The 7,720-nt window shown below is 39.7% G+C and overlaps 1 pseudogene; it reads right to left on the bottom strand.

Moving 5' to 3' along the window:
• Nucleotides 1-5,198: 5,198 nt before the first annotated feature.
• Nucleotides 5,199-5,519, bottom strand: LOC149262816 (hypersensitive-induced response protein 4 pseudogene; annotated as a pseudogene).
• Nucleotides 5,520-7,720: the final 2,201 nt, after the last annotated feature.

Here is a 7,720-nt window from a genome sequence, read left to right as displayed (position 1 = left end):
ATCATTATTTTGATAGCAGGCATTACACATGTCAAAATCAATGCAACTTTCACAACGCCATCCCTATCCTGTCTCAATATCATGGTGGCATACATTACATGTACTCACAAACGCAGGTGTTGTTGGATGATGAACGTGATAAAGAATCATCATGGAAGAATGTTTAGCCCGACGCAGAGTATAAAATTGGTAATGATTCCCCTGACAAAGACTTAAGAAGGCCTGGTGCGTATCAAAGAATTCACTTTCTATAATCTCATCTTTATCCTTGTTGATATCTATATGAAAATCTGTCACCTCAATTATTGATAGGATGCCTATCTTCTTCATCAATATTTTTGTCTGCACCATAGCATTTGCCACATATCTGGTAATTCCTGCACTGATAGTGGTCGCACAACCATCTCTTTCCAGATAATACGAACTGATGGAAATGAGCAGATAATACGAACTGATTCTCAATTCAGATTGCTTCCACGGAGATGGAGCAAGTGAGATACATAAAATATTGCCTTAGAATCATGGTAATGTGCAATCCAAGTTACACAAGCCACAAAAAATGCGTAAAATCATGGTGCGATCCATTTCTTTCGGAAATACGATCCACATATTATGAATCTAAACACTGAATTATTTAGACAAAGCGATATGTAACCCACAGAGAAATGTATTCAGATCACTGTAATAGGCTGGGAGCTTTAGAAAATATCACAGTCAAACAAACATGAGCCTTAGAGAATACCAATTGGATACCCAAAATTTAGTCTAGTTCACCGAAAGAGAGGCTGCCAGATCAGAAATTCATGCAATAAAGGTCACATAGATATGCTGCGAAACACTTGCAAGTTGAAGTCGTTGAGCTGCATTGATCTCATTCATTGCCTTCTGTACTGAAAGATCCGGAACTATATCAACCACAAGTATCTGTCGTATGTTATTCCCATATGACCCTATTGCTTTTTCAAGCTCTTCTAACACAACTTTGGCAACATCGCCCTTTTGCTCAAATAATTCATCCAAATTCATCTTTGGAACATTTGCTCGAACCGCATCAAACACATAAGCCTGAATTTGTTATTGAGGATTTTGCAGCTCATAAAATGCATCGTCAGCGATACTGGATGAAGCAAAATAATTGCACAAAGACATTGTCCTGAAATTAATCTGAAACCATATGACTAAGTTTGATAGTAAACTGGACCGATGAATATTTCACAAGTAAGATCTGTACCAAGGGTGCCACTGTAGAGAACCTTTGTGCTATGATAGTTGAAACCATATGAGGATAAAACCTGACCAAATTCATCAACAGTAGAGTCTGATGTATGCTTTGTTTTCTTTGTGATTTTACAGAAGTAGGAGCTTGAAATCGCTGCCAGTTGAAGAGCTGAAGAACAAATTACATAATCTAAAAAGCACATTTAAATGATTTCTTCTTCAAAACCCTTTTTTGAAGAAGAATCAATCTCTGACATGAGACAGAGTCTAACATCGGCTCCACTTGGGATGGCAGCTGCCACTCCGTGGAGGTGCCAAGAATCGCAGAACTTTGGGAGAGCAGACAGTGCCTCCACCCATTGGGCAATGGAGTCATCATCAACACAACTCTTGACTTATTTTCAAACTGAAACTGAACTCAAACAAGCTTCAAGCAAACTAAAACAAGATGCTGCCCTTATGGCTGCTTATTTATTTACAACATCTACTCTAATCTGTTGTACAAACAATAGATCAGGTAATGCTAAAATGCCATATTAACCATTCAAGTAAACCTGAAAATGAAGCCGCTTGAGAATGCTGCCACGAAGTCACAGATGCAGTTGCTGGCAGCCCTTCATGCACGTACTGAGCCTGGTCACGGAAAATACACCCTGATCTATCAATCAAACTGAAAAATGTGTCCATGTATGCCGCAATAGGATCACGGAACCTAGACTCTGTTGGCTGTCCCAACTCTGTGATGCATACTTCTAGCTACACATTGTCAATGTAAACATCTATGGGCAAGTCTGTTATTTCTTGTTTCAATGGAGGAACGATTTCCAAAAACTTTTTAGGGTCTTGGAAATCATATGACTGAATCTGCTCATCGAGATACTGAATCTCCTTTTCAACTCTTTCAACAACTAACTCACAAAATCTAGTTTTGCTTTCAAGATGAAGTTTCGGAGATTTCAAACATTGAAAGAAAATACTGAAAAATTCTTCATTAATTTCAATGTCTACTAACCACTCTCTAACTCCGTTTAGAGCTTCACGAAGTGCAGAGTCTGCCACATACCCGTCCATTGCATGAACAGATGAGCATGCGTTAGAATGTCTGGATCGAGTTGGAGTCGCCAGGTGAATGGTTCAGCCTGCATATGTATCTGACTGCTGTCCACCATCAACATCAGATCTGCACCTTGATTGCATGTACTGGGACAAGACAATCAACAAGTTGAATGTTCTCCCCAGTATGGTCGCCAGTATGTTAGCGCTTGACATTTCACCTCAGGCTGAAAAGGAAAATCTCAAAGCTACATCAAACCATTCAGCCTCGTAGCTAGCCCTACGGGGCAGGAGAAGGCTCTCTCCGGTCGATCTCGGTAGATTTTCAATAGGATGAGATGAGCAACAAGGTAACACTGATATTAGGCTAGTAAACTGATTACAAAGGTTGATTTGGGGTTTTTAATTAAATAACGGGGTTTTTCTGGGCTGCATGGGAAAAATCACAGCTTGAAACAGAGAAATATAATGAACAACACAGGTTATCGACTGAGGCAAGGTAGGCAAGACATTTAGCATCAAATCTAGATTTTTAAATGGGATGGCAAGACTGGTGAGGAGCTAAGGAGGGCAAACAATAACTTTGAATCCTCCTTAAACAGAAGAAAACATTGAATTGAACAAACTTAAAAGTGGAGCATGGCAGGCATGAATTCTCACTTTAACCCTTCATTTGTTCAATTAGATATGATCATGTAGTGAAATGGAACATAACAGATTACATATGAAACACAAGAAACACCTATGCTAAATTAACATACCACAGGGATCTCAGAAGTTAGAGCTGTGAAATTTCATTAAAAATCCCTCTGTCAAATACTGTACAATGGAGCTCAGTTCTCCTCCAGCGCTCAGAATTTTCTCCTCCCCTTTCTTACAAATGAATTTTTTTTAATACAATAATAAAATGCTGCTAAGGAAAAAAACAAATCGATCCAACAGCCCAGGTGTTGTTTCAACTGCAATTACAAAAATAGGAAAGAGTGTTTTCACCTATTCTAAAACAGAACCGTGTCCCTAAAAATCCTCTGATCATTGGCTAATTAAAAGATAAATGTTGGAGCGCAGATCTCCACAGGATCAGAACTGAAGTCTTAAATCGAGTCTCATTCTTTGGTTGTGTTACATTTGTCAATTTTAAACTAAAATCCTGTCCTTTCAGCTCATGGTGACAACTGTAATGAGCACGATTTCATTCACAGTTTAATTTAAATTTATATGCAAGAACGAACCAACAAGCAGAGTCACTCATCGAACTCCAACACGTCCAATGCATCAACAATAACTCACCATCCGCCTTCTAAGAGGCACATCTCCCACAAAATCTCCAAAGGATCAATCGCTGGCGGAAATCATGGAACAGAGTCCTGTACAGAGTATCGGAGCCTTTCAACGGACTGCACAGTAATTTTCTTTCCAGAATACATGACCATTACGCTTTTGGTAGAGTAATACCAGCTGTCTGCAACATAATTGGTCGTGATCCATCCTCATAAAGAACTGGAAAGCCAAGATTTCGAGCAATCTTTCTAACGATCCGAGTCAAATGCTACATAAGGCATGCCAGACAGATCTCCATCTAACGCAGCAACTAAAGGAGTGGACGAAAAGTTGGCAAGAACCTGACTCATTTGGCCAAATCCAAGAATGACAACTAGTTTATTGACATTGAAATTTCTTACTTCTGTGCTTTTTCATTTGTCTCAAACGTTGAATCTATTGCCTCAGCAGCTTTGCGCCCTGATTCCATTTGTTGTTACAACCTTTGATTGTGTTCCTTTAAATCTTTGCAGTGAGGCACACGGCATTCAGATTCTTTGCAAGCCCGTCCATGTAATTGTAACAGATACCACATTTTCTTGCAAAGAGAACAACCCCCAGAAGCACGAATTTTACACTGTCTTCCATGACGAAAAAGCCCTTTTACTCTGCGGCAATTTGTATATTGGCACTGAGGAGAGCAACGCAGAGAAGCATGTGCCAAGAGGTCCAACATCATCTGCAGCTGTAGGACCCTTCTCTGTCGAGCTTCCTGATTTTGTGAATTGTACTCAGCATTTGAGGGATGGGCTATCAGCTTATTAGGGTGACCCGTGGAATCATTATTTTGATAGCAGGAATTACACATGTCAAAATCAATGCAACTTTCACAACGCCATCCCTATCCCGTCTCAATATCATGGTGGCATACATTACATGTACTCACAAACGCAGGTGCCGTTGGATGATGAAGGTGATAAAGAATCATCATGGAAGAATGTTTAGCCCGATGTAGAGTATCAAATTGGTAATGATTCCCCTGACAAAGACTTAAGAAGGCCTGGCGCGTATCAAAGAATTCACTTTCTATAATCTCATCTTTATCCTTGTTGATATCTATATGAAAATCTCTCACCTGAATTATTGATAGGATGCCTATCTTCTTTATCAAGTTTTTTGTCTGCACCATAGCATTTGCCACATATCTGGTAATTCCTGCACTGATAGTGGTCGCACAACCATCTCTTTCCAGATAATACGAACTGATGGCAATGAGCAGATAATACGAACTGATCATCAATTCAGATTGCTTCCACGGAGATGGAGCAAGTGAGATACATAAAATATTGCCTCAGAATCATGGTAATGTGCAATCCAAGTTACACAAGCCACAAAAAATGCGTCAAAATCATGGTGCGATCCATTTCTTTCGGAAATACGATCCACATATTATGAATCTAACCACTGAATTATTTAGACAAAGCGATATGTAACCCACAGAGAAATGTATTCAGATCACTGTAATAGGCTGCGAGCTTTAGAAAATATCACAGTCAAACAAACATGAGCCTTAGAGAATACCAATTGGATACCCAAAATTTAGTCTAGTTCACCGAAAGAGAGGCTGCCAGATCAGAAATTGATCCAATAAAGGTCACATAGATATGCTACGAAACACTTGCAAGTTGAAGTCGTTGAGCTGCATTGATCTCATTCATTGCCTTCTGTACTGAAAGATCCAGAACTATATCAACCACAAGTATCTGTCGTATGTTATTCCCATATGACCCTATTTCTTTTTCAAGCTCTTCTAACACAACTTTGGCAACATCGCCCTTTTGCTCAAATAATTCATCCAAATTCATCTTTGGAACATTTGCTCGAACCGCATCCAACACATAAGCCTGAATTTGTTCTTGAGGATTTTGCAGCTCATAAAATGCATCGTCAGCGATACTGGATGAAGCAAAATAATTGCACAAAGACATTGTCCTGAAATTAATCTGAAACCATATGACTAAGTTTGATAGTAAACTGGACCGATGAATATTTCACAAGTAAGCTCTGTACCAAGGGTGCCACTGTAGAGAACCTCTGTGCTATGATAGTTGAAACCATATGAGGATAAAACCTGACCAAATTCATCAACAGTAGAGTCTGATGTATGCTTTGTTTTCTTTGTGCTTTTACAGAGGTAGGAGCTTGAAATCGCTGCCAGTTGAAGAGCTGAAGAACAAATTACATAATCTAAAAAGCACATTTAAATGATTTCTTCTTCAAAACCCTGTTTTGAAGAAGAATCAATCTCTGACATGAGACGGAGTCTAACACCTAGAACATGTGACTAGGATTGAGGTTATGGTAGGATAACCACATGAATACTGGGGGGGAGAAACCTCACATGAACATTTTATATTATTTCTACAACATAAAATCACATATTTAACAGAGAAGCTAAAGGACTTGCAACCAGCATGACCTACACGGTCACATGTATGGTGCACCAACTACCTTGTTGAGGGGAATCATGCAACAAAATTCCCAAGGTTATGGAGGCCAAGCACTCCTTCCACACCGGCAAGGCCGTCCACAGCCCTACCAACTGCAGGAGTTGCGCAGATAGGGACGCAAGGTTTATACATAGGACACACTCAATTTCATGCATTTCAAAACCAGAAAAGTACAACATCATCAGAGTATTGTCAAATATTTAGAAGGTATGGGCATCTACCTTGTCTATGAATTATCCTACATAAGTATTCCAATGTTCTGAACAACAGCTTTTGTGAATTCTGTGCTTCGCCAACTCATCATACTCATCAATGTAGAGTGCTAGATTCGCTAGCAGACCAATTGGATAGATCAACCTAAAGAATCAATGAGACTCCTTGAAGAAAAGGAAGTGGAGGAACAAGGGGGGACAAATAGGAGAAAGGGTTCAGTTAGTCGATACAACTATGACCAAGAGGGGCATGTCACAAGGGGTTGCGCATTACCAAGAAGACTTTGGTGCTCTTAGTGCAGGGTTAACACACATGCAATGGAATATTGTCCAGATTTAATTTCTATATGGGAAGAGTGCAACTGAAAAAGGGGAGAAAAATTAATTAATTTTGAGCCAAGGCTGCTGGAGACAAATCCCCTCTCAAACATCAACATAATCAACCATGGAGGAAAGAAGACTAGAGCTAGCATTGGAGCCATGAAACAATGTAAAATAATAAAAGCAATGTTATAGACATTTTTGGGCACTGCAACCCCAATCATAAATGTCCATAGACCAAGGGCTCTTAAGTCCCTAAAAGTGTTGTTCCAACCTCTAAAAGAACAAGGTCAACCGATTACATATTCTCCCATAAGTTCTCCATGAAATACTGCTCATAACTGGTCAAAACTAGACCATCTCACCTGCTCCATGGTCAAAGTGCGCTGCATCCCACCTAAATACAAACAGGAGGTGTGATGCATCTTGAAAAGCCCTTCTATGGGCTGCAATGGGTGAGAGTGGACAAATGGCAGGGTCAATATGCAAGGTGGAGGATCATGGAATCTTCTAGAAACTTCTCCTATGACACTTGCCTCTCTGCATTCGCCTAGGGATGAGTAAGAGATCATCAATCTCCAAGTGGAATCAAGAACTATCAGAGAGAGGACACTAATCAACTTTCAAAAGCTGACTCACCCCCCTTGCAAACATATATATATGGATCCCTCATCCCAGAGATCCAGAGGCTAGAATTTGGTATCTTGTAAGGAAGTGTTGTTGGTTTCTTGGTGAAATATCATAGTGTTGGGTGATCTAAGATTTTCATGAGGTGAAGAAGGGATTTATTGCTAAGAGGATGATGCTAGGTCAGAACCATTGGTTGTAATCCTCTTTTCTCTTTCTTGATTATCAATAAAGCCATTCAAGTTTTCCTCCACATTCTTGTATGATTGATGTTATATGCATTTGTGTGGTCAATATATATCTGGTCCTATATTGTTTATGGTAATAGATCTATGTTCTTGGATAGTGTTATGCTGCATTGATTCTATAGGTGCTCTTTGAAGCTGGGTAGACGAGGAAGCGAGTGGAAAAGATCTATCAAAAGGGAGAGGAATCGAGCGAGGAACCAAGCACAAGATAGAGGTTGGTCTCCTTATTCCCCTCTTATCTATTTCGCATAAAGGAAAACGAAAGTAGTTT

Source organism: Pinus tabuliformis, chromosome 6 (genome assembly GCF_031772625.1).
Source record: "Pinus tabuliformis cultivar Carrire ecotype Pingquan chromosome 6, CPIR1, whole genome shotgun sequence".
Lineage (NCBI taxonomy): Eukaryota > Viridiplantae > Streptophyta > Pinopsida > Pinales > Pinaceae > Pinus > Pinus tabuliformis.
This window is presented reverse-complemented; position numbering and strand designations above follow the sequence as displayed.